The 8,656-nt window shown below is 39.6% G+C and overlaps 1 pseudogene; it reads right to left on the reverse strand.

Moving 5' to 3' along the window:
* Nucleotides 1-1,606: 1,606 nt before the first annotated feature.
* LOC131835019 (U2 spliceosomal RNA) lies at nucleotides 1,607-1,740 on the reverse strand (annotated as a pseudogene).
* Nucleotides 1,741-8,656: the final 6,916 nt, after the last annotated feature.

An 8,656-nucleotide genomic window follows, 5' to 3' on the forward strand; every position in this document is an offset into this window, starting at 1 on the left:
CCTCTGTTGACAGAAGTGTGTCTCTTAAAAAGTGAATTCAATTCTCATCTCAGCATGGTTCATATTTATGATATAGCTAAATGGCTTCATCTCAAGGGTGATGTTGTAGAGCACATGCTACTCAATTATAACATCATCTTTTGATTTGAACAAAAGAAGAGATGTACATCTGAACTCACTCTGAAAGCATTTATATGCAAAACTACTATCCTTTACAAAAGCTAGCTAGCATTGTCATAAAAGTTGAATGAAGATTCAGAAGTAGGAAAGAACTTTTCTGGCTTCCTTCAGGGCAAAGCTTCTCAAATTTGGTACTATTAGCATTTTAGGCTAGATAATTTTCTTTTCTTAAAATAGACTTTATTTTTTAGAGCAGTTTTAGGTTCACAGCAAAACTGAGCAGAAAGTACAGACAGTACCCATATCACTTCTTTTTTTTTTTTTTTTTTTTTAAAGATTTTATTTATTTATTTGACAGAGAGAAATCACAAGTAGATAGAGAGGCAGGCAGAGAGAGAGAGAGAGAAGCAGGCTCCCCGCTGAGCAGAGAGCCCTATGCGGGACTCGATCCCAGGACCCCGAGATCATGACCTGAGCCGAAGGCAGCGGCCCAACCCACTGAGCCACCCAGGCGCCCACCCATATCACTTCTTGCCTGCCGTAATTTTCTTTTTTATAGGAAGCTGGTGTGTGCATTGTAAATTGTTTAGCTAGCATCCCTGACTTCTAAACTCTAGATGCCAGTAGCACTCCCTAGTTGCAACAAACAAAAATGTCACTAGACATTGCCAAATGTCCCCTGGTGGGCAAATTCATCATTGGTTAAAAACTACTGTTTCAGGGGCACCTGAGTGGCTCAGTGGGTTAAAGCCTCTACCTTCAGCTCAGGTCATGATCTCAGGGTCCTGGCATCAAGCCCTGAGTCAGGCTCTCTCCTCAGCAAGGAGCCTGCTTCCCTCTCACTCTCTGCCTGCCTCTCTGCCTCCTCATAATCTCTGTCAAAAAAGTAAACTCTAAACAAACAAACAAACAACAACAACAACAAAAAACTATTGTTTCAGAATTTGGCCTTACCCTTACAGGAAAAACAGAAACTAGACTCTGTCAAGTTTATTAAGCAGCATCAATTGTGAACCCCGTTCAACTGAAACAGAGAACTTGGGCAGATATTTTGTAAGTATTAATCTCTTCAGACAAAACCATCGCAAACTCATGACAAATATTTTAGAAAGATAAGACAGTCAGGGTAAAGGAAAAGGGATTGAGAGGAGGAGGCCAGTTATTCCTTAAGAAAGCCTCTGAACAAAAGACACCTGGGTGGCTCAGTTGGTAAGTGTCTGCCTTTGGCTCAGATTATGATCAAGGTTCCTGAGATCGAGCCTGTTTCTCCCTCTCTCTTTGCCTGCCTCTCTGCCTACTTGTGTGCTCTCTCTCTCTCTCTGTCAAATAAATAAATAAAATATTTTAAAAAAAGAAAGAAAGAAAGAAAGCCTTTGCACAAGGAGGTAATCTAGGGTCTTTCTCCAGCCTTTACATATGCAGATGTTCACTATACCTAAAAGAATTATTAGAGAATTGATCAGATCTAGGGCATTGATTCATGGGAAAAGAGTTTACAAGACATTATTAAATAGAACAACCACACCTATGTGTTAATTCACAGTGAGAAGCATCACTGTGAAAAGAACTGAAATATACACTGTACTACACTTGATCTTAGCCAAAAGGCCGAGAAGCAATGAAATATACACTGTACTGCATAGTGTCTTCAAGTAGGTTGAATGTGGCAACGGAACTGTGGGAGAGCACTTAGTGAGCGTGGTATCAAAACATGGCAAGTATACTTGTGATCTGAGAGTTTAAAGGGCATCTGATTTTGCTTAGCCTGAAATGTCCATCTGCACTTGGGACCCTTCCCTTTGCTCCAGGGGCAGATCTGGCGGAAGAGTCATGTTAGAATTAGTGCTCTCGGGCGCCTGGGTGGCTCAGTGGGTTAAGCCGCTGCCTTCGGCTCAGGTCATGATCTCAGGGTCTTGGGATCGAGTCCCGTATCGGGCTCTCTGCTCAGCGGGGAGCCTGCTTCTCTCTCTCTCTCTCTCTGCCTGCCTCTCCGTCTACTTGTGATTTCTCTCTGTCAAGTAAATAAATAAAATCTTTAAAAAAAAAAAAAAAAAAAAAGAATTAGTGCTCTCACAGTTCAATGAGCCAAAGAAACTTAAGAAAAACTTTTTAAAATTCAGATTCATGGGCTCTTCTCCCAGAGATTCTTATTTAGTAGTACTGAGATGGGGTCTGGTCACCCCCCTTTTCTTTGTTTAGAGAGAGCATACACATGTGTGTATGTCAGTGGCCGGTGGGGCAGGGGGAGGGGGTTGAGGGGTAGTTTGGCAGAGAGAAGGGAGTGGCACAAGGAGAAGGAGAGAGAATCTTAAGCAGGATCCACACCCAGAACAGAGTTTGACAGGAGGCTTGATCTCAAGACCCTGAAATCATGGCCTGAAGCGAAATCAAGAGTTGGACACTTAATCAACTGAGCCACCCCAGTCATCCCTGGTCACCAGCATTTTTTTTAAATTAAATTAATTTATTTATTTTCAGAAAAACAGTATTCATTATTTTTTCACCACACCCAGTGCTCCATGCAATCTGTGCCCTCTATAATACCCACCACCTGGTACCCCAACCTCCCACCCCCCCCCCGCCACTTCAAACCCCTCAGTTGTTTTTTTTAGTAAGTGTCCCAAGTGCTTATGAAACATGGACTGCAGTTGCCTTTGTATCTGCCTTTTCACCTCTGCTTCCATAGGGTTCTGACACTTGCTGCCCTGGTTAATGGTCTTCCTCTTGGCCCGGTAACACCTTCAGAAGTTGATATAAAGCCTGTCAGCCTAGAAAATGTCATCGCTGTAGGTGATGCTGAACATATGGGTGTTGATTTCCATTCAGTCAAAGTGTCAGCATATCTATATCCCTTGTTTCTTTATTGGGAACGGAGAGTAGAAAGTAGGGATACCAGTTTCAATCCCATATGACATCTACAAGTATGAAAAACTGTTTTCCATAAAATATTGTCAAAGGTAATTAACTGGAGAAAAGGACATTCCTCTCTTTTAAACAGATTGAGACATTTTGGTATTGGTTTTAGGTTAGTGATATTAGTGATATTATTAACAGGAGAGTGGAATCTTACATACTTTTCGCCCAGTCACCCAATTACTAAATGTGATGTTCTGTTCTTCACATTAAAGACCCATCTGTCTATTCATTCTAGAAACATTTATTGGTTATTATGGTTATTGGTTATTATGAGGCAGCCACAATTTTTAGTTTTTGAGACATAAAATCACTGATCTAAGGTGCAGAATTCTAAGGCTGAGGCTGAGGTGGGAGCAAAGAAACACACAAAGGGTCTCTGGGTTCAAAGAGAGAGACACAAATTCTAATGTGGGATGGGGGGAGGGGGCACCAGGCAAGGCTTCTCAGAGCAACTCACACCTGAACTGAATAGAGAGGGTAAAGAGGAGCTCACCAAGCTGAGCAAGGACAGGATGGCGAGCTAAGGAGTAAAATGGGAAAAGGAAGTACAGAAACTGAGTGGCGTGAGAGAGTCTGGAGCATCCTTAGATCTCTGTCACTGGTTTGGCTGGAATATGGGGTACATAAGGGATGTGGGATGTAATGGGAAGTAAGCAGGAACCACACCATGAAATATCTGAGGAATTTTGATTCTGTAGATCAATGTGAAGATGAGTTCTCAGATGCTTAAAAGCAAGGAGAATGACATGAGATAATACATGACTAAGAGATTTTCCTATTGCAAGAAAGAAGTTTTCTAGAGTGAGAGACTTGAGCAGAGGCTCAAAGTGTGGGATGAGGAAGGAGCAAAAGCAAGGAGAAGGCATAGGATTGTTAAGCAGTACTCAGCATCTTGCTGCAGTTTTTAAAAACTTGAATGCTTTGAACAATCCATTTGCTTTGGGGACTTTTTCTGGCAGTGCTAAGAAGTCCAGTTATATAGCATAGAAAGCTGATAGTTGAATTAATTGACAGTTGTCGTGTTTTTCTAGATTGGGGGGGGAGAATTTTTAAGTTTAAACAGGAGGTGTGGTAGGTGATGGACAGGGAGGAAGGGGGAGGGTCAAATACACAAAGGCTTAATGAATTTGAGGAGCATGTTTGTAGTGGTAATCAAGAGTTAAAAAAATAGAGATCTAGGCTGTGATAAAGAGCAAGATACTGAAGAACAATATTTGAGAAGCAAAACAATTCTAGGTGAGGAGTCAATACTGTGTATGACGCATGTAGGAAATCTGTGTCATAGATACCTTTTCCATTATCTTCCTCATCCACTACTCACCCACTTCTCTCTCTTTTTTAATTGAAATATTGTTGACACATAACGTTACACATGGTAATTAGTTCAGATACACAACACAGTGATTCCACAATTCCACAATTATGCTGTACTCACCACGAGCATAGCTACCGTCTGCCACCGCACAATTCCATTGACCATATTCCCTGTGTTGTACCTTTCATGCCTGTGACTTACTCATTCCATAAATGGAAGCCTGGACCTCCTGCTTCCCTTCACCCACTTTGCTGATCCTCCCACCCTTTTTCCCTGTGGTACCCACATTTGTTCTCTGTGCTGATAGGTATGCTTCTGCTTTTTTTGTTTGTTCATTTTGTTTTTCAGATTCTACGTATAAGTGAAATCATATGGTATTTGGGGCACCTCAGTGGGTTAAAGCCTCTGCCTTCGGCTCGGGTCATGATCTCAGGGTCCTGGGATTGAGACCTGCATCAGGCTCTCTATTCAGCAGGGAGCCTGCTTCCTCCTCTCTCTCTGCCTGCCTCTCTGTCTACTTGTGATCTCTGTCTGTCAAATGAATAAATAAAGTCTTAAAAAAAAAAAAAAAAGAAATCATACGGTATTTTGTCTTTCTCTGACTTATTTTACTTAGCATAACATCCTCTAGGTCTACCCATGTTGATGCAAATGACAAAACCTTTTTTTATAGAAAAATTCTTTTTTGTAATAGAGTAATATCCCATAGTATATATACATATACCACTTCTCCTTTCTCTGTTCACCTACTGATGGACCCTTAGGTTGCTTCCATGTCATGGCTACTGTAAATAATGCTGAACAAACACAGGGTTGCATATACATCTTTACAAATTAGTGTTTTTGTTTCCTGTATGTACCCAACAATGGAATTAGTACAGTATTTTCATTTTTAATTTTTTGAGGAACGTCCATACTGTTTTCCACAATGGCTATACCAATTCACATTCCAACCAACAGTGCACAACAGTGGGCAGAGCAAGAGGGAGAAGCAGGTTCCCTGTTGAGCAGGGAGCCTCATGTAGGGTTTGATCCCAGGACCCTGTGATCATGATCTGAGCTGAAGGCAGATGCTTAACCACCTGGGTTGCCCAAGTGCCCCTCTTCTGATTTTGATACTAGTCATTCTGACTGGTAAACGATGTTGTCTCATTGTGGTTTTGATTTGCATTTCCCTGATGGATTAGTGATGTTGAATATATTTTCGTGTGTCTGTTTGCCACCTGTATGTCTTCTTTGGAAAAATGTCTATTTAAGTCCTCTGCCCATTTTTTAAATTGGATTATTATTTTTTTAAAGATTGTATTTATTTACTTGATGGACAGAGATCACAAGTAGGCAGAGAGGCAGGCAGAGAGAGAGAGAGAGAGAGAGAGGAGGAAACAGACTCCCTACTGAGCAGAGAGCCTGATGTGGAGCTCGATCCCAGGACCCTGAGATCATGACCTGAGCCTAAGGCAGAGGCTTAACCCACTGAGCCACCCAGGTGCCCTGGATTATTTGTTTTCTTGATGTTGAGTTGTATAAGTTATTTATATATTGGGGCTATTTACCCCTTATTAGATATGTCATTTGCAAACATCTCCCATTCTGTAGATTGCCTTTCCATCTTGTTGATGGTTTCCTTTGCTAAGCAGAGACGTTTTATTTTGATGTAGTCCCTACATCTGCATTTGCTTGTTTCCCTTGCCTGAAGAGACATGTCTAGAAAAATCTTGCTAAGGTTGATGTCAAAGTGATTGCTGCCTATATTTTCTTCTAGGATTTTTATGGTTTCAGGTCTCAGATTCAGGACTTTAATTCATTTTGAGTTTATTTCCATGTATGGTATAAGAATATGGTCCAGTTTCATTCTATTGCATGTAGGTGTTGGGTTTTCCTAGCACCATTTATTGAAGAGACTCTTGCTGCCATTGCATATTCTTACCTCCTTTGTCATAGATTAATTGGCCATATAAGCATGGGTTTATTTCTGAGTTCACTATCCTTTCCTACGGATCTATATTTTATGTTTGGGCTACCACCAAACTGTTTTATTATAGCTTTGTAGTATATCTTGAAATCTGGAGATTGTGATATCTCCAGCTTTGTTCATCTTTCTCAAGACTGCTTTTGCTATTCAGGATCTTTTGCGGTTCCATAAAAATTTTAGTATCACTTGCTCTAGTCCTGTGAAAAATGCTTTTGGTATTTTCATAAGAATACACTAAATCTGTGGATTATTTTGGGTAGTCTGGACATTTTAAGAATATTAATTCTTCTAATCCATGAGCGTGGATTATCTTTTCTATTTGTTTGCATCATCTTTAATTTCTTTCAAAAATGTTTTATAATTTTTATAATTTATAATAATAATTTAATAATTTATAATTTTTATAATTACATATGTGATTCTTTTGAACTCAGAGATTCCTTCTTACATATTTTTAATAGTACACAAAATTTTCTGCATGTATAATTCTTTTTTTTTTTTAAGATTTTATTTATTTATTTGACAGACAGAGATCACAAGTAGGCAGAGAGAAGGGGTGGGAAGCAGGCTCCCTGCTGAGCAGAAAGTCTGATGCAGGGCTCGATCCCAGTACCCTGGGATCATGACCTAAGCTGAAGGCAGAGGCTTTTTAACCCACTGAGCCACCCAGGTGCCGCTATACGTATAATTCTATCCATTGTGATATTGTTTGTATTAAGAAAAAACAAAAAAGTTAGAAATGTGATACGTGTCCACAAATGAATTACTAATTTAGTTATATTAAGATACACATATACCATGTAATATTCTTATTATACAGCCCTCAGATGGAATGGGATAGATCTATATTGGCTGATGTACAAGTATTCCTAAGAAATACTGAATAAAAGGCAAAGTACCAAAGACTGTGCACACTCTAATTCCATTTGTGTATATTTTTAAACTCTATACTTAATATGCACATATGCTCATAATATTCTCTGATTGGATACACAAGAAAGTGATTAATTTGGGGAGAAGGATTTGAGTGGGCTCAAAGAGCAAGGAAGTCTTTTTCCTTTTCATTTTATATCTCCTTTCTGCACTGTGAGTTTTTGTTTGTTTGTTTTGTTTCATCTGTTTGTTTTCAGTATGTCCATATGTTACTCTGGTTAAAAGAATAAAATAAACTTGCTTTCAGGAACAAATCTAATACAGATCATTTATACCATGGTTACTCAAAGTATTGGTCTGTGACAAGCTCAGGTGCTTTCACGAGAATGTGAATCAACACACTGCTTCTTTAGCAAAACAGTCTACCTAGAATAAAATAATGTCAGCTGAACTGAACAATGTGCTTAGTGATACAGTTGATTTACACTCTAAGGCAAACTTCTGATCCCCCATTGGCTGGCAATAGTTCTTAAGTGGTTTTCAGACAACACATTGAGAAACAGTGATTTATATTCTAATACGACTTTAATTCTAATATATTCTAATATATTCTAATTCTAATATTCTAATATGACTAATTATATTCTAATACAATACAGGTGAGAAGACATTCTCAGCTGTCCCAAACATACTTATATGTCCCAACCATATGGTTAAGTTATTTTCTTGGGCAAAATTCCTCCCTTAATGCCCCTGGTCCACACAGGCACTCAGGGACCCAGGATGCCAGAGCCTCTGTCATCTTTCACATGTGGCTTTAATCATAGCACTGTTGACAACGTGGCAAGAACGAGGATACAGGAGGGCCTGGGTGGCTCAGTGGGTTAAGCCCCTGCCTTCAGCTCAGGCCATAATCTCAGGGTCCTAGGATGGAGACCCACATCAGGCTCTCTCTGCTCAGCAGGGAGCCTGCTTCCCTCTCTCCGTCTGCTGCTCTGCCTGCTTGCTATCTCTCTCTCTCTCTGTGTCAAATAAATAAATAAAATCTTAAAAAAAAAAAAAAAAAAAGAATGAGGATACAGTTCCCCCTAGCTACAAAGATACCTAGGACATGCAGTCTCACAGTGGACAGCTCTTTTCTAACAACAAAAGAGTGACTCTTTTTTCTACCTCTGTTACAGCAATCTATAGGACCTTTTCCAGCACTAAAACACAAATCAAATAGAAATCAAATATGCTTTTTACCCAATATGCATTGATATAATGGGGGGGGGCATAATTCTAACCATTAACTTTGAATATATCTTTTCATATATATTAATGAAATGCCTACCTTCACAAACTACGAATGGCAATCAATATTAAAACACTTTCAAAAGTATATTCAACTTGAGAAGAGAGGGTAACCTTTAACCGTCCCTCAGAACAATGTACTGACCAAACATGCTTGAACATGTACC

Source organism: Mustela lutreola, chromosome 6, assembly GCF_030435805.1.
Source record: "Mustela lutreola isolate mMusLut2 chromosome 6, mMusLut2.pri, whole genome shotgun sequence".
NCBI classification, from domain to species: Eukaryota; Metazoa; Chordata; class Mammalia; order Carnivora; family Mustelidae; genus Mustela; species Mustela lutreola.